Below are 18,931 nucleotides of genomic sequence, written 5' to 3' on the forward strand. Positions count from 1 at the left end.
TTAATTATACCAATTAAAACATGCTGGCCTTTGATGTTGGCACACACTTCGTACCCTCCTCCCCGCCAACATTTCACCTCTCAGTGTCCCTGCCTGGGGTTACTGCTTGGCTAACACAGTCCTCTAAGACCCTGCTGGCCCCACCCACCAACTTAAACAGTGAACTTCTACCTCATTCATTCATCAATCCATTCACTGAACGGGTGGTCTGCACTGGGGACATAAGAAATAAGACCTGGGACTTCCCATCAAATCAAACAGACAGCAGCTAACACAAAACATGAAGCAAACTCTCATATTGACATGCACTTCATAACGTAAAAGGTGTTGAACCTAAACTCATTGAATCTTCTTTTCTTAGTGTTGTCATTTATTCCTTTATATATTTTAATTAAGTATAGTTGACACGCAATGTTATGTCAGCTTTAGGTGTGCAACATAGTGAATCCACATTTTTCCATGATAGCAGTGCTCACCATGGTAAGTGTGGTCACCATCTGTCACCGTACAAAGTTATTATAGTATTATTGACTATATTCCCTGTGCTGTACTCTTCATCCCCGTGGCTTATTTATTTTATTACTGGAAGTTCCTACCTCTCAGTCCCCTTTGCCGATTTCATTCATCCTTCCCAACCCTCTCCCCCTCTGGCAACCACCAGTTTATACTCTGTATTTGAGTCTGTGTTCTGCTTCTTGTTTACTTTTTCATATTGCTTTGTCTTGTAGAGTCAAATAATCTAAAACTTTCAAACAACGTGTGAGATTATATGGTATCTGTCTCTGGTGGGAATGTAAATCGGCGCAATCACTATGGAAAACAGCATGGGGGTTCCTCCAAGAATTAAAAATAGTACTACCGTGTGATTTAGTAATTGGAATTATTGGGTATTTGCCCAAGAAAAATGAAAGCACTAATTTGAAAAGAACATTTATTGCAGCCTCATTTACAATAGCCAACATGTGGAAGCAACCTAAGGGCCTCTCCATAAATGAATGGGTAAAGATGTGGTGTATAGGGTGGCCCAGGTGGCTCAGCAGTTTAGCACCACCTTCAGCCCAGGGCCTGATCCTGGAGACCCGGATCGAGTCCCACATCAGGCTTCCTGCAATGAGCCTGCTTCTCCCTCTGCCTGTATCTCTGCCTCTCTCTCTTTGTGTCTCTCATGAATAAATAAATAAAATCTTAAAAAAAAAGAGAGAGAGATGTGGTGTGTATATAGTGGAATACTACTCAGCCATGAAAAGGATGAAATCTGCCATTTGCAACAGCATGGGTGGGCTCAGAGGGCTAAATCCAATGAGTCATCAGTTCATCTGCAACCCCTGCCAGGAAGGTGTTACCCTCTTTCCCATTTTGCAGATGAGAAAACCGAGGTTGAGAGCCATCACATGGCCTGCTGCCCAAAGAGAGTGGGGCTGAGACTTGAACCCATGCCTTTGACTCCAGGTTCTTCCCTTTACAGCCCAGGAGAGCAGAAGAAACTGCCTGTAGCTAATTCTGACAGGTGGTTTCGGGGAAGGCTCTCCCAGGGGATTACATATGTGTGGAGCTTTCTTAGGTGAGCAGCTTGAATAGGTGGAGAGTGCCGGGGGCATCTGAGGATGCAGGAACATTGTAAGCAAGGCCCAGGATGCGGGTGCACGGAAGAGCCCAGGGTCAGCCTCATCTGGCCATGTCATGGGATACACAGAGGCCAACAGGAAGTAAGTCTGAAAATCCTAGATTTCCAAAAGGCAAAAGAAGTGATTCTGGGTATTTCTGAGGCCAAATGGAGAGTCAGGGTGGATTTAGAGGGGGCCAGATGGAAGTTTATCCTCCACATCTGTCATGCTGGCCGGGATGCTGCGACAGAGGAAGGTCTCACCGTTCAGACCTCTTTTTCCATAGCCCACTCATCATTCTGCACTCCATTTTCCCCTAAGCTAAACATGCCATCTACTGTCTAAACATTTGGTTCCAGGCCCCTGTCTCTGCTGAGCGACCTGTCTGCTCCATCTCCCTGTGTGGGGTTTTGGAGCTGCTCTACCTGTGTCGGTCCCTGCCTCGTCAGCTGCCCCCCAGCGTGTGCCTTGCAGCCCCTTGAAACAAAAAAGGCCTCTTGCCTTGCTCAGCCGAAGACTGAGAGAGAGAGAAACAGAACAAGAGACAGTGACAGAGAGCAAGAGTGTGATATGATTGTGTGTGTGTGTGTGTGTGTGTGCATGTTTTGCAAGGTGACGTTCAGTGTCTCAAGGGTAGCCCTTGTATGTGACTGTTGCCTCTAACTTCTGTGCCTACCCCTAGAGCACCCTTAGCACCTCCTTGCTTCTTGGGAGAGCCGGACACTTGGCCCATTCTTCCCTCCACACACTCACCCACAATTGTGTGTCACCCGGAGAGTAGAGCACACAGGAAGCTCAAGACAAGCTTACTGAATAAACAGGCCCTCAGACACCAGGACACTGTAACGGGGCAGCCTCCACGACGGGCTGTGGCGCATGTACACTCGCCGGAGCGCCCGTATTTAATGGTGCCTCGAAGCCTCCTGGAATCACTCCTTCCCACCCTCAGCCACCACTGCCACCAGATGCATGTCTGCTTAATTACAATTCATGAAGTGCTCGCCTATTAATAAAGCCTAATTAATCCAGTCATGCCACCCTGTGACGCCAGCAGGGATGCTGGGCCCACCGGCCGCCTCGGCCACAGCCCTGGGCAGAAAGGGGCCCAAGGGAAACTAGCCCCAGATCCGGCCTCCCCCGCCTGGGGGCTGTGAGGACAGCTCCTATTTGGAGCACCCAACACTCCGAGGCTGATGGCTTCCACACCTGGCTGGTACTTGGCACCCCCCCCATCCCTGCATGCACTGTCTTGCAAGATTGTGCCCTATCTGTCTCCCCCAAGGAACTGGAAGCTTCTTTGAGGACAGAGTTGTGCTTGTTAATCTTTGCAACCATCCGTTCCCATCCCTGCCCCCAATATCTAGGCGCAGCCCTCCTGTTTCAGCTTGTTGTGTGCAAAGGTGTACAAGGGGCCCTTGTGGAAACCACCCTCTGGCTTACTGTCCCGGGGATGTAGGGAGGGAACTAACTCTGAAGCCAGCTGGATCGCGCCTGCAGCTGCAGAACCTCGGTGCTACGGCTGTCCAGCCTTGTGCTTTGGACAAGCTCCTGAACCTTTGTTTTTTTTTTTTATAATAAATTTATTTTTTATTGGTGTTCAATTTGTCAACATACAGAATAACACCCAGTGCTCATCCCATCAAGTGCCCCCCTCAGTGCCCGCCACCCAGTCACCCCCACGCCCGGCCCTCCTCCCCTTCCACCACCCCTAGTTCGTTTGCCAGAGTCAGGAGTCTTTATGTTCTGTCTCCCTTTCTGATATTTCCCACACGTTTCTGCTCCTGAACCTTTGTATGCCTCAAGGTCATCTCGGGGAAAGTGACAATAGCACCACATGCATTGCTTGTAGCAGCGAGTATTATATATAAAGGAACTTTAAAAAAAATATGTTGTTGTTGTTGTTGTTGTTGACTATATAGAGAAAAGTCTCATGTCCTAAGTGTCCAGTTGAATGAATTTTTATAAACTCAACACATTTCTGCAACTGGCCTCGGGAAGAAGAAACAAGCAATACTGGCATCCTGAAGGTCTGGCTTGGGGCTCTCTGTAAATAAAGAAACTTCTGTGAAAGATTTAGTAAAGCCCTCGGCACACCTGTCACAGACACTCAGTGATAACTGTGGCTGTTATTTCTCTGATGTTTCCAAATACCCTGGTTCTACCACTACCACCACCACCACCACCACCAGACTCACAGCAAGCAAAGCCACCAGCACCTGGTGGTAGGTGCCTTCAGAAATGCCCCCTGTGGTTACCTTGACCCTCCCAACCCCCCGTGAGTCGATGCTACCGGATTGAGTGCTGCAGACAGTAGAACAAGGCCTAGGCCTCTGCCCAGGGGCCAGGCATTCTGTTGCTCCTCAGTGCTCTGGGTGGGTGGGGGGTTGGGGGGTGACTCACAGACTTCTAGAACTGGAGGAAACCTAGAGGTCATCACATCTGAGCTCCTGCTGATGTGTGAGGGACATTCTGAGGCTCTGCAACACAGGCCTCAAGTCTGACCTCTGCATACTCCCAGCATGCGCCAGGAATCCTAAAATGTTCAAGCATAGAAAGCATCATCTCTGGGATCATTTGGTGACTGATTTAGTGACTCCGTGATTTTAAAGTTGAAAGACCTGAGAATCAGAGAGGGCAGAGACTTGTCCCAAATCACATAGCTTGGTAGTGAGAGAGAAAGAACAGAAGCCAGATCCCGGGACCCTAGGCTCATGCTCTTTCTTTTACATGATTATTGAGGAGCTTTGGAAGGGCATCACTCCAGCAAGGTGGCAGGCCTGCAGCTTGATGCCCTCAAGGCTGTGTGTGGCCCTGTTTCCCTTGTTGGAAGAGGGATTTACAGCAGGAAGGGATTTAGCAGTGTGGATGGGGTAGGAGTCAGAGCGGGTATTCACCACTGTCCAGCACCATGCACAACAAAAGGGGGAGCCCTCCCACCAGTCACCTGCTAATCAGAGCCCAGTGGTAATTGGGCTATGATTGGAAGGGAGAACCATGAGTTCCAGCAGGCAGCTGACATAGTGGCAATGGGAGCAGCATTTGTGGGGAACCAGACAACCTTGGGGCAGATGCTGGGCTGTGGGGGGTCCCCTGGCCTCGCAGAGAAGGGATAGCTCCATGATCCCACTCAGCAGAACAGTGGATAGTCTACACAGGGTGAGGTGAGGGGTTCTCTGCTTCCTCTATCTTTAAACTGCAAAATAGTAAACCCGAAAGGGACTTGAGCCTGAAATTATACCAACAGAGTTGAGTCATTCTTTTGGATTCTATAGGTTTTTTTGATTTTGAAATCCTCTGGAAAGAGAGCCTACACAGAAGAGGGCCCCAGCACGCTGGGAGTGTTCCAAGGTGAGACGGGTGGATCTGATGTAAGAAAGGACATTCTACCTGTGAACGCTGTCCAAAGATGGGCTGGCCCTGCAGAGAGAGCAAACCCCATCCAAGGAGATGCATGCACAGCGGTTACGTGATTGCTCCGCAAAGGCATTGCAGAGGGGAGTCCATACTTTTGGTGGGCATTGATCTTCCTTATCTTAAAATTCCCTCGCCACCCTTTCATCTGTGAGCTGTTGAGCCTCGTGGCCCAAACTACCCCCACAGGAGAATGTTCTCCGTTGTCCTGCACCATCTTGACCCACTTGCACCCCACTCCCAGTGGGGTCATTGACAAAGCAGGTGCTCAGAGCGCTGTGCCGATCTGATGACTTTAGACGACCAACTAAATGTTCCTGAACCTTGGTTTCTTCATATATGAAAATGGAGGCAATTAACATCTGCCTGTGCAGGCCTGAGGACCGAAGGGGATGTGTTAACCCATAGCACTTAGTATCTATACGGCCCTTGTTTTTCTTCTCCCTTCTTTCCCATTGTCTCTCTCTTCCCCTTCTTCTGTAGACTGTTCTATGTCACCAAACTTTTGGTGGTTGCTTACTTGTTTATTCCCTGACTCCCCCACCTGCCGGTGAGCTGTCAGAGGATGGGGTTGTCCCAGCTGCCTATACAAAGTGAACACTAGGTAAGCACGAGTTGAATGAACTGATGGATCAGCCTCCCAAGCTTCAGGAAGCCCAACACTACCCAGGCTGTCCTGCTGGCTGCTGGGCAGCTCTCCCCACCTCAATGCTGTGCCCTGGGACAAACAAAACCTGCCACTGTGTCTCCTCCTTCAATCCCAGGTCTTGCCCTTCCGCTCCTTCTTCTCGAGCCCAGAGAACTGGTCTGTCTTCAGCTACACAAAAGAGCCCTTCCAAGTGCTCTCTCGCTGATGGTCATCTCAGTTCTGCTAAGTCTTCTTCCCTCTGAGCAGATTTAGGCAGTCCCCTATCCCCACGCCTGCTTCTGCCTCTCCTTTACTGCTCGTTTCCAGACCCCTAACCAGCAGATGCCCACAGGCTTTCCTTGAATGCATGTGGTTATCGCCAAGGGCTTGATCATTTCTTTAAAATGGCCTAGGTTTTAGCATTAAATCAATTTGCCACTCCCTCCCCATGACAAGAGCCTCCAAGAGCAAAGTCTATTGTTGGCCCTGGTATATCTCCATTTTCAGAAGATTTTTTCCTTTGACCTTTCAAACAGAAGGATCATGTCTGTGATCACGTTCAGACGGAAGGAGATGTGTGGAAGCTCTATGCAGATGGAAAAGGTTAATCTCAACATTTGGGCTGACATTTATGACTTCTGAGACATGCCAGGGGAGTGTGGGTTTTAGCTGTACTATGAAGAGGGAAGTTCTAAACACAACCCTCTGAATCAGGGCAGACTGCCTGGAGAAGGAGAAAATAATTGAGACAGAGACTGCCTGTCCCATATGAAGTGAGCTGTTAGAGTATCACAATAGCTAACGGTGTCCTGTGCTGAGGAAAGGCTTCTGTTTCATGCCAAGTGGTTGGAATTCACTTATTGCTCAATAAATCCCATTGAAAGGCCTCACAAATTAATACAGTGATCATATTTCTGCCTTTTCCATATACATGAATTCAGTAATAACTGTAATTATTAGAAAGTTATAATAAAACATGATGTGTTACACTGTTAATTCAATGGCAGTAAGGATGAAGTATGGGGACTTGCCCATGTCTACATTCATCATTTTCCCTCTTAATTATGGAACGATTCCCTAGGCTGGAAAGCAGGAGGAAGAGGCCTCATTCTGTATTGATGGGGCTTCCTTCTCAGGGCCATTGCCTGGTTTAGGCAGTAGGCCAGGGGAGTGGGCAGGGCTCAGCAGAGGAGCTCCACCCATTCTCACGGGTTTACTTAAAGAACGAGAGGGGAGGTAGATTCCCTCCCCACCTCCTTGCCCTCCCCCTGCCAGCGCTTCATCTGTTCTTTGAACCACCAGTCCTTTCCCTCCTAGGCCAGAGTTGATTGGACTAGATGTGGGCATCTAAGCCCAAAGGCTGAAAGGGTTGGTGTTGGGGTTAGGAACTGGAGAGTCCTCAAGGGCAGAGCTGGGACAGCCACTTACTGCTATGCAGTGCTGAACCAGACCACACAGGCCTGGGAGAGAAGACATCAAAGCCTTGGAAACACCTGGAGTCTGACTCTGCAGGTCCAAGTGTCAGTCGTGGTTTTTTTGTCCTCAGCTACCATAGGTTGTGCCTGCATCATTCCAGCAAATCCCTCTTTATTGTTTTGTCTAGTCCTTTTTTTTAAGATTTTATTTATTTATTCATGAGAGACACAGAGAGAGGCAGAGACACAGGCAGAGGGAGAAGCAGGCTCCCTGCAGGGAGCCCAATGTGGGACTCAATCCCAGGACCCCGGGAACATGACCTGAGCCAAAGGCAGACGCTCAACCGCTGAGCCACCTGGGTGTCCCTGTTTTATCTAGTCTTGAGTGAGTTTCTAATTTGCCTCCAAATAAGTCTCCAGACCTTACCAAGAGCTCCTTGTATCTTGCTCGTGGTTTTCCTAATATCCTGAATACAGAAGATGCTCAGTAAAATTGTTAAATGAACAAGTGATGAATGAGGGGATGGAAAACACCAGAACTTTAACTCAGTAAGTGCTAATCTTCCCAAAGTGGGTCCAGTTTGTCCCAGTTGGACTTAGGCTGCTGCTCCTCATTGAAACCCAATACAGAGCAAGCTTCTCGCAAATACTCCTTCCAAGAGCGTGTCCTCTGGGTCAAGGTGGAGAAGACACTCTGGACTGGTGACACAGAGTTTTACCCCAGGAGGTCCAGCCTCCAGAGCAGACCCTGTGTCTACAAAGCTTTTCTCAGCCTGAGTGCAGCGGGTGGGGAAAGGACTGGCGGCTCCCCGAGTGAGCCCACCTGTTTCCAGGCAGCTCTGCCACTGACTACACCATGATCCAAGAGACAGGGCTCCATTCATTTGTTCCCTGACGTGGGCAGGCATGAGCCCACTGCCAGGGACTAAGAGGTGAATGTGTCAGACACAGGCTCTGTCATCAGAGAGCTTAGAGTCTACTAGAGGAAAACCCAGACCTTCCTGTCTCCAAAATTTCTGGAACGTGGAATTCCAGAGCTGGTCGTGTTTGCCCTTTCTGTCCACCTCAAGTCCCCCTCCACTTCTCAAAGGAGCATGGAGGCTGACAGAGGAGCCCAGTGCCAGCCTCTCCCTCCAGGAGCTCTGCCAGCCTCCACTGCTCTGGATACTGCAGCCTCCATGCGTTTGGCCTCCCTTCAGCAGGAGAGTTCTACGGGACAGAACGAGAGAGTCGGTGTCAGCCAGATGGAGAAGGTGAGGGCCATCAAACATGGACATGTGTAAGCTCCCCTTGATGGGATGAGGGCAGGGAAGACACTGATTCTCCAGGTGACAGACTGACTCCAGGCTTCTGCAGGCATTACAAGGTGGTGATGATCTTGTTGCTCTCTCCTCGTGCTGCACAGTGCCCAGAAGAATCCTTTAACTGGATCCAAGGATGTGTCAATTATCTTTATCAAAGAAAGTGGGGGGAACCCAGCAAATTGGTCCCATGTCTAAAGCGGAGAATAAGTACGGTCAGTGAAGAGTGGGAGAAAAGGCCTCAGTGGTCCTGACAGTAAGTCAAGCCTAGCTGACCTCTATCCTGCCTCCTGTACTCCCCAGACCTATTCTTTACCCTTTCCCTGATGCCGGGCATTGACTGCTCCCTATCTCCTCAGCCTACCCATCCCCCACCATGGTGTCTCCCCCCACCCCAGCCCTGGTAAGACCGTTTCATCTACCCTGTCACCAACCCATGTCCCTTGCCCACTTAGCCTTCCTGCCCTTTACCTACCAAGTCCCTCCAACTGTGAGACAATTGAATGGCAAGAGTTTTTCCACTTCTGCTCCCAGTCTTCTGAAAGCTCAAGAAAATCTCACATCCATGCTGACGAGCTCCGTCAGGAATTAAGGTTTTCCATCCTCAGTTGGCTCAGAGGGCTGGTTGATGGTACTTTGGCAGGGAGCATGCTGGCAGCTTTAAATCTGTGACACTCTTTCTTGGGGCCCTTTATTGCCACGTCCATCCTCCACCACTTTGACTCTAGCATCCTTCCTGGATTCAGAAACCCCCAAACCCTGATCACCTCTGATTGGACTACAGGTGGTTACCTGTCCAAGGTTGAGAACCAGTTAGATCCCATCTTCTGAGAATTAGCACCTGGGACATAGAGGATCTGATCTGCCCACGTTGGATGCCATGCTTCAATAAATGCAGGCTCTCAGAGAGGGTCAGAGAGAGAGGCAGGTGCACAAACAGAAGTATAGATGGGACTTGGCATGGCCCTGGAGAGATGGAGAGCATCCCCAAAAGGCCCCACTGTTTTTCTTGGCCTATTCATCTGGGGATACTTGCTTGCCTCCCAAAAAATCCCCACTTGCACTTATGCTGCTCTGAATAGGTGTCTGTCCTGAACAAACACATTTGCTGGCTGGGACTCAGCAAGTGACCTCATCTCCTACCTCACTGCCGAGGCTGAGACCATCAAAGGCAAACTTCCCATGACTGCAGTCCTTTGGCCTCAAGGCACATCTGCCTCTTCCTGTACATGCTCCCCTCGCCTTCCACTTCAGATGAGGACCCCCTTGTCCAGGCTCATCCCCCACACTTGATACCATTCTCTTCTGCCTCTGGACCCATCAGTAGTAGTTCTCTGCTCTTTTATCACCATCTCTCTGAATCCTTCCCGAAAGCTTGTGTGTGTGTGTGTGTGTGTGTGTGTGTGTGTGTGTGTGTATGAATTGCCCTCAATCCAAAAATTGGTTTCCTTTGTCATGCCCCATGCCATAGTTCTAGACTAGCTTTCACTGACTTCGGCCTAGACTCTTGCTGGGCCCTCCAACTGGTCTCCCAGGTGCCAGTCTCTCCTCCTCACCAGTCCCACCTCAGCACAGCTCTCTGCTTTCTTCTCAAAACACTCCCCACACCTCACCCACACACAGAGCTGGCCATCATGAACCCTGACGTCAATGTATCTTTCCACCCCCTTTCCCTGCCTTCCCACCAACCACTCTCACCTTCCAGCCATAGTGGATTCTTCTCATTCTGTGCCTTTGCCTATGGTGTCCCTTGGACTAGGACGGTCCAAAGAGGGGGAACCTCTTTCATGCCTGGAAATAACTAATTCACCTTTAAGTCTCTTCTCCCAGGTCCTGCCTGCTCCAGGGCTCTCCATCACCCACCTGGTCCTTATTCTCACCTAGGGAGACACAAGCACATATCAGGCCCTTTGATGCTTGGAGTCTCTAACTGTCCCCTCTGCATGGAGAGCATGTGCTTCAGCTCTTCTCAAGACCAACTTCTTCTCTGGTGTCAGCCTAGATGTCCACCCGGCCATCTCCCTTACAGCAGACCCCCAGCCCCACTCTGGCCCCCCCCTTGCAGTCACTCTCCATCACACAGCCTGTTTACTTCCTTTCTTGCACTTATTACACATGTCCTGATGGTCTTCTGTGGCTGGGGAGGCTTTCTGGGAAGCAGACTCAAGAGGAGTTCAGCTTGTAGGATGCGTAATGAAGAGGGCCATTGGGATCAACACCATGGCAAGAGTAGGCAGAGGGAGAATTCGGTCCTTGGTCCATGCCCATGATAGCCTTGGCTGACCCTGAAGGGAGCTCTGGAGATGAGATGTCCTTCTCTGGGCTTCTCACTTCACCTTCATCAGTCATTGGCTGGGGGATCACACTCCAGAGAGCATGACCTCGGGAGAGGTAGCTCCCTCCAGGTGGTGTTGAGGATTCCCCCCCACACACTCCCATTTCTACAGAACCTTAACTCACTTCTGCATTTTGTACAAAACTTTTTTTTTGTTTCCAGGACTAAGAATAGACATAAAAATACAAAGAAACCCCCTAATTTGGGGATAATTAAAACTGGTTTCCTTTTTTCAGCAATTGTTTGAAGCTCTTGGCTCCAGGACTTTCTTTCAAGTGCCCCATCTCCACGAGTGTCCTCTCTGGCCTGTGGCCAAGGCGGAGAGAAGACAAACAGGACCTGGGCATCCCTCCAACTCACCGCCCCTCCAGCCTGGCCCTGGAGCCTGACTCCCACTCCTTTTTCTCTCTCCCCACCCCACCTCCTTTCTAGCAGATGGAGTCAATAAGGATACTCAAACTCAATAAGGATACTCAATACTCAAACTCTGAGTGGTTCCAGGGCTTATTGGAGAAAGGAGGGTGAAAAAAATCCTCCTTTCTTCCTCCCCACTTTCAAAGCTGATGGGAAATCACCGCAGCTGAGTCCAGGAGTTCTTAGCCATCTTCCTCCTCTCTGTGGCAGGCTCTGTCTCTTTTTAAAAATATGTATTTGCAAGTGCTTCTGGACATCTTCCTGGTTAACTTCTAGGAAGGTAACCAAGGCAGCATCTCACCTTGAAACCTCCAGAAGAGTGTTCAGATGCTGTCCCAAGGGGTGAGCTCACAGGCAGGTGACTTGCCCAAATCCTAGGTAGGATAGGATGGCACTCTGAGCCTAGGCAGGATCATGGCAGGGGGCAGGCTATGCTGCCAGCCTCACATGAGAAACCTCCTGGACCTCCTCTGGCCACCCTGCTCATCTGTAGCTCTTGCAGGAGGCCAGTGTCAGTGGGTTTTGCACCGCACACACACACAGACACACGCATGCATCATACCTCCGGAAAACATTGATGGACAACTTAGTCTTTTCCCCCAGAGGTTTGTTGAGAGGCAGAGGGGATGACACTGGGCATCATATGCCGAAACTTCCCAGGCATCCCTTGTTACCATCTCTCTGCTCAGCCCCCCAATTCCCCTTCCCTGCAACAAAACTTCAACCCTCCTTTGCTGGCTTTCACCCCCTCAGGCTCCCTTCTCACAGTCCAGCAGCTTGGCTGAGACAGAGAATGCCCAAAGAGCCTGGTACATGACTGGAGATGAAACTTAGGCTGCCCCACAGGGAGGCAGGGTCTTGGCATTAGTGGGGCCCCAAGCCCTAGGTTCAGAGTCACTGCTCACCAAAGCCCCAACTTCTTCATCCTAGGAAACATCTCTGGATTCAGAATCAGAGGCAGCACTTCAAGTCTCGGTTCTACCTCCTTCTGGCCACAGGATCTGAGAACGGACGGTAGGTGAGCACTTCACATTGTATTCTCACCGAGTGTGTCTTAGTAGCCGATGAAGGACAAGCAATGACTCGAGATGCCTTTGTGAATTGGGAGCCATCAGAATAGGTGTAGCTAGACAAAGCTTCCACCAAGGACTCCGCTGGGCAGTAGAGCAGGGTGGTGAAGGTGGGGTAGAATGGCAACCGGAAAGCCACTGGAGAGACAAGAGAGTGGAGTCACACCTGATTTCGGCCCATGCTACCTTGTGGGGAATCAGTCAGAGACGGGAGTTCTCTCTGGCAGCCCTGTCTGTGAGCAGGAGAGAGCTGGATCAGACCCGTCCCCGGCCTCAATACCAATGAGGGCAGGATGAAATCTCTCCTTCAAATCTTTCCTAACCTGTGGCTCCCATACATGCTTGGGCCTGTCGTGAGCAAATTAGCCCGAGTATCTCAGGCTCTGCTGCCTGTGCTATGTGCACCTGCATGTAAGGTGCTTACTTCTAGCCAGCCCAAAGTTGCTCACTCTTGTGCAAGAGTTCTTCCTCTCCTATCAGATGGCAGCTCCTTGGGGATTCCTGGGTGGCTCAGTGGTTTAGTGCCTGCCTTTGGCCTGGGGTGTGATCCTGGAGTCCTGGAATTGAGTCCCACATCGGGCTCCCTGCGTGGAGCCTGCATCTCCCTCTGCCTGTATCTCTGCCTCCCTCTCTCTCTCTCTCTCTCTCTCTCTCTCTCTCCTTGTGTGTCTCTCATGAATAAATAATAAAATCTTTAAAAAAAAAAAAAGAAAAAAGAAAACAGATGGCAGCTCCTGGGTGGCAAGATAGCTTCTCCCATCACCAGGAGACCCCGGACCACAGAGAGGAGGAGAGGTACTGAGTGGAGGGCAGCTCTGTGCTGGGTGCCTCTCCCTTAGCCCCCAGGCCTCATCTGTCTGGGGACATCCCTGGATCTACATGTTCTCTAGGACACTGACCCAGATCATGGGGGGCTGCAGGAGGCTGGGGGAAACTCCCACTCTGGGAGTTTGGAAGAATTTTCAGTGGATGCTGTCTGCATCCTTTCCCCTTTCATGGTGTTATCTCTGCTTTCCCAGGCCCCAGGGCCCCTGGGTTCACCCCTCTCATCCTTTCCAAACCTACTTCAAGTAACGATTCAAGTAAGGAAGCCTTATAAGCCTTCACTGGGAAAATAAACGAATGAAAGGCTATCATTTGCAAACGGTGTGAAGTTAATGTGTCTCTTATCCCAGGGATGTTTGCATCTGAGTCTGCTTTCTCACTGTGGTGTGAAGGCCACATCCCAGTGAAAACAACCCCAGATTTCGGGGATAAGAAGGCAATGTAGGATTTTGATCAGGGGCATGTGTCATTCCTGGGCCCCACCTCAGGGTAGGTCCCTACACCAGCTATGCTGGCCTTGGTGGGAGATACACCCTGGAGATCAGCAGAAAGTGCTGGGGAAGGGTGAGGAAGGGGGGAAGAAAGAGCACAGGATGGGGATAGTAGGCCTGATTTCAAGCCTCTGCTGAGCCACTGTGTGATTCTTAATTTCTGATTTTTAAAAAGTAGACAGGAAGATATTTTAGGTTGTTTTTATACCTGATAGTCTATGGTAACATAGAAGGAAAGCTGAGGCCACCTGGAATGAGCAGGGATCTGGAGGGCTTGTTTAAGGATGTAGTAGGACCTCTCCCAGAGCAGGACCCAGTGCACAGAGGACCAGGGATGGGCACCGTTTCAGAAACACCCCAGAGCCGGGCCAGTGTGGAGCAGGGAAATGCCAGACACAAAGTCCCTTTGCACTGAAGGCCTCCAAGAAGGGGCCAAGATGGTGTGAGTTAGCGCGAGGAGGTCCACCGGGCCACCTTCCTGTACATTTCTTCCTTTCCACAGCACCATGGCTGAGGAGCTAGAGATGCATCTGGGCATGATTTCATGGAGAGGAAATTTAAGGAAGGTGATGCAAATCAGAACAGTGGTCACCCAGTTAGTGAGGGAAGAGACCCCAAAGAGCCTGCTGGTATGCTAGAGATTCTATATCTTGATCTGGGCAGTGGTTTCATGGCTATGGACCTATATCAAAAGGCACTGAGCCATCCAGGAAGATTTGCATACTTCACTGTAGGTAAATTACACCTTAATTAAAAAAAAAAAAAAAAAAAAACAGTAACAGAAGAGACCAGAAAGGTCCAGATCAGGGTGAGCAGTGCCAGAGAGAGCAAAGTGGGGGAAGAGTGGGCAGTAGGCAAGATGGGCCCCTTAAGGCAGCAGGTGCTAGAGAGACAGAGAGACAGAGGAACCAGGAAAGCAGGACAGAAGACAGGGTGCAATAACCAGCATTGGCAGCATGGTTGGGAGCATGAGGTGTCAGCTGACCTGAAGATCCTTGAGACCACCTCTTCACCCTCCAGACAGTTCTGGTGGGTACTGGCATGTCCGGGGGATTAAATGAGACACATCACTGGTGTTTGCCAAGCTTTGGGTCTAACGTCTGTAGCTGCACAGGGTGACGGGGGTGGGGACAGGTTCTCAGATAGCCTTCCAAACAGATGGCCCTGAGACTCATCTTCTTGCTGAAAATTCTGAGCTGAAGGCGCAGGGGCTTCTTGTTGAATTTTCCGGCTTCTGCTGCTGAGGAGGAACCAAGTTAACATTTAGAGTCTAACATTTAGAGTCTGCAGATGGCTGAAATGTGACATGCGCCGCTGAGAGCACGGCCGACATTGATGTAGAGTGTTAATATTAAGCTCTAAGTGGCTTCTGTATATTATCCAAATATGGGAAATAAAACCGAACAAATTCATTTCTTCTTTTTAAAAATAGGTGATTTTTAAAAATGATGATCCAGAGCTTGAAGTCATAGAACAGATCCAACACTATTGGCCTGAGCAGCCTTCTTACATTAGGGGCGAGCATGGTGAGTGTTTGTACTCATTCATCTTCAAACAGTCAGGGGGATGAAACACTGCAAGGTAGCTCCCTGGGGGCCCTGGGCAGTCTTCTGTACCCTCCTGCCCGGCTCAAGCACAGCCAAAGCTGGGCCTCCAGCCCAGCCCACCCCCATTTTCCGTTTCACCCACTGTCTAAGAGCAAGGGCTATGGGCTCAGACTGCCTGAATTAGAATTCCCAGTTACTTACTTGCTGTGGAACCATAAAATGCCATGTCTCCCAAATGCCACCTCTGCCGTGAAGCTTTCCAAGAGCACCCTCCTCCATGCTGCCACAGGACTTACTAGTTCTATTTTTCTCCTGGTTAAAAATATGTCAGTTTTGGATATCATAGATCAATACCTTTTGAAATGTTTCCTCCATCCCTCCTTTGTCCTTAGTCCCAGCTGTCCATGTCTCTGTTCTGTTTTCCAATTTTTAAATTCATTCACTATTTATTGAGTGGATACCACATGGGAAATGATGATCAAGTCAGGGACAAGTCTCACTCTCTTCCACTCCAGTCTGGGAGGCTATTGGGGGTACAGAGGTGTCTCTCTGGGAGGTGAGAGTTGGATGTCATGCTAGAGACATGAAGGAAGTGAATGATTAGCCATGTCAGTATCTGAAGCAAGAGTGTTCCAGGCAGGAGGGCCCAGGGAGAGAATGAGCTGGCATGTTAAAAAAAAAAAAAAAAAAAAAAAAAAAAAAAAAAAAAAAAAAACAGCAGAAAACCAGTGTGACAGAAAGGACTGGAAGAGAGGGAGTATATAGGAGAGGAGATGGGAGACATGGTCAGCCCCAGGTCATGAGAGAGGAGTGTGATGGCCTGATTTTCATTTTTAAACCTCACCTGGGGTGCTGAGTATAGAATAGACTCTAGGAGGTTGGGGATGGAATCAGAGGGATGACTAGGGAGACCAGGTGAGAAACAACAGAGCCTCGGACCAGCATAGAACTCACTCACAGCGCCAGACTCCAGGTGTTCTTTGAAAGAAGCCCAACCAGGGGCACGTGGGTGGCTCAGTGGTTGAGCATCTGCCTTTGGCTCAGGCCCTGATTCCAGGGTCCTGGGATGGAGTCCTACATCAGGCTCCCTGCAGGGAGCCTGCTCCTCCTTCTGTCTATATCTCTGCCTGTCTCTCTCTGTGTCTCTCATGACTAAATAAAATAAATCTTAAAAAAAAAAAGAAAAAGAAAGAAAGAAGCCCAACCAGACTTGCTCAGGAGTTGGTTGTGAAGAAGAGAGAAATCAAAGAATATCCTTACATTTCTTACTAGAATACTGATGCCGTTTATTGAGACGAGCAAGATGCAGAAGAAAGGGGGGAAAATGGTCACTAGGGTGAGAATTTCATTTCAGACACACAGAGCTGGAGATGCCCGTTAGACACCCAACAGGAAATGTCAGGAAGGCAGTTGGATATAGAAGTCTGGCTTTCAAAAAAGAGACCCAGGCTAAAATTGGTTGATTTCACTGATTAGGTATAAAAGTTTCAAATAAATACCAAGTCCTTATCATTCATTCAATAAACATTTATCAAGTACATACTGTGATGTTGAGACATATAAAATGTCATCCTCATATGTCAAAATTATCAAATATCAGCCCGTTTCATATAGTTTGAGCTAACATATCCAAAGTGCCACCCAAGCAAGGGCTGTGAAGAGTAAAGATGTATTAAGCACAATACCTGCTTTCCAGGATCACGATCCAGAATGGGAAATCAGTTTTATTTAAATCTATTTTTAGGGACGCCTGGGTGGCTCAGCAGTTTAGCGCCTCCCTTCGGCCCAGGGCGGGATCCTGGAGACCTGGGATCGAGTCCCACATCGGCTCCCAGCATGGAGCCTGCTTCTCCCTCTGCCTGTGTCTCTGCCTCTCTCTCTCTCTCTGTGTGTGTGTGTGTGTGTGTCTCTGATGAATAAATAAATAAAATCTTTTTTAAAAAGGTAAAAAAATAAATCTATTTTTAAAAGTTTTATCGAGGTATAATTGATATGCAAAGAGCTGCACACATTTAATTTGTACAACTGTATGAGTTTGGACATATGCAAACTCCAATGACACCATCACAACAGTCAAGGGAAAAGACATATCTAAAGACATATCTAATACCTTCTGGTTTCCTTGTGTCCTTTTGGTTGCGTGTGTATGTGAAGAATACTTAACGTGAGACCTATCCTCTTAAATCTTAAAGTGCACATTACCATATAGTCAACTATAGGCACCACGTTATACAGCAGATTTCTAGAACTTCTTCATTTAGCACAACTGGAACTGCATACCCACTGAAAACACCTCGTTTTCACCTCACTCCAACCCCTGACGACCATGGTTATATTCTCTGACTCTGTGAGTTTAGATACTTCATATTAGTGAAATCATGCAATGTATGTTCTTCTGTGATCAGCATATTTCACTTAGCATAATGCCTTCCAGGCATATGCATGTTGTTGCAAAAGTCAGGATTTCCTTCTATTTAAAGGCTGAATGGCACTCCATTGCATGTATATACCAAATTTTCTTTATCCATTTATCTATCAATGGACACTTGGGTTGTTTCCATATCTTGGCCATTGTGAATAATACTGCAGTGAACATGAGGGTGCAGCTATCTCAAAGAAATTATCTGATTTCAATTCTTTTCAATATATACCCTGAAGTGGGATTGCTGAATCATATGAAAATGCCATTTTTAATTTCTTGTGAAATCTCCATACTGTTTTCCATGGCTGCTACACTCTTTACATTCTCATCAACATTATACAAGGGTTCCAATCTCTCCACAACCTCATCAACACTTGGCATCTTTTTTTTAATATTAGCCATCAAATAGGTGTGAGATGGTATCTCATGGTAGTTTTGATTTGCATTTCCTTGATAATTGATGATATTGAGTATCTTTTCATATACGTGTTGCACTTACACATCTTCTTTGGAAAAAAATGTCTAAGTCTTTTGCCCACTTTTTAGTTGGGTTATTTGTGTTTCTTTGTTTTGTCTTTGTTGTTGTTGTTGTTGTTGCTATTGAGCTGTAGGAGCTCCTTGTATATTTTCGAAATTAACCCCTTATCAGATATATGGTTTGCAAATATTTTCTCCCATTCTGTAGGTTGCCTTTTTTAAGTTGTTTGCTTTGTTGTGTAGAGGCTTTTTAGTGTTATATAGTACATATGTCTATTTTTGTTTTGATATCTATGCTTTTAATATAAACTTAGTAATGATAACAAGCACTTATATAGCAGTTACAATGTCCAGGCACTTTGATAAGCACTTGCTATATTAAATCGTTTAATTACTGCAAGTTTATGAAGTAGATACTATTATTATTTCTGGAAAAGGGTAAAATGATTTGCTTAACCAAATTGTGATGGCTTAAAGATGGCTACAAATGCACTATAACTCACCCAAAGGAAAGGTGGGGTCTATTCCCCCACACCCACTCCTGTGAGTGGCTTTGACCTAAAGAATGAGATGCAATGGTAATACCTGAGTTTAGGCTTTAAGAAATCTGAGGCTTTCACTTTTGACCTCTTGGAGCATTCTCTCATGAAGTCAGCTGCCATGTTAGAATTCCAACCACTCAGAGACCACCATGCCGTGAGGAAGCTAAAACTCACCACCAGTAGAGAGAACTACCACTGGAAGAGCATTGAAGTGCCAGACATATGTGTGAAGCTTTTCAGGACCTTCTGACCCAGCCTAGCCAGTTGAATGACCCCAGTTAGCAGCTCCTAGAACACAACCATCAAGCTGAGCTCCACCCAAATTCTGATTCATAGAATTATAAGCAAATAAAATATCTGTCATTTGTAGTCATTAAGTTTTAGGGTAGTTTACTACACAGCAAGAGAACCACAGTCAGGAAGTAACTGAGCTGGGACTTGAACCCAGT

At 48.1% G+C, this 18,931-nt stretch overlaps 2 long non-coding RNA genes across 3 annotated transcripts in view; one reads left to right on the forward strand and one right to left on the reverse strand.

Annotated features, from left to right (window-relative positions):
* LOC144324576 (uncharacterized) overlaps window positions 1–18,931 on the forward strand; it is a 62,106-nt gene that overhangs the window by 38,625 nt on the left and 4,550 nt on the right. The window contains exons 2-3 of the long non-coding RNA XR_013390020.1: window positions 12,039–12,122; window positions 14,927–15,020. This is a non-coding gene — a long non-coding RNA (uncharacterized LOC144324576). The remainder of the gene's footprint in view (window positions 1–12,038; window positions 12,123–14,926; window positions 15,021–18,931) is intronic.
* The window catches only part of LOC144324577 (uncharacterized), a 37,485-nt gene that overhangs the window by 17,923 nt on the left and 631 nt on the right, over window positions 1–18,931 (reverse strand). The gene's annotated exons all lie outside the window — the stretch shown is intronic.

This window comes from Canis aureus, chromosome 12, assembly GCF_053574225.1.
Source record: "Canis aureus isolate CA01 chromosome 12, VMU_Caureus_v.1.0, whole genome shotgun sequence".
Classification (NCBI taxonomy): domain Eukaryota; kingdom Metazoa; phylum Chordata; class Mammalia; order Carnivora; family Canidae; genus Canis; species Canis aureus.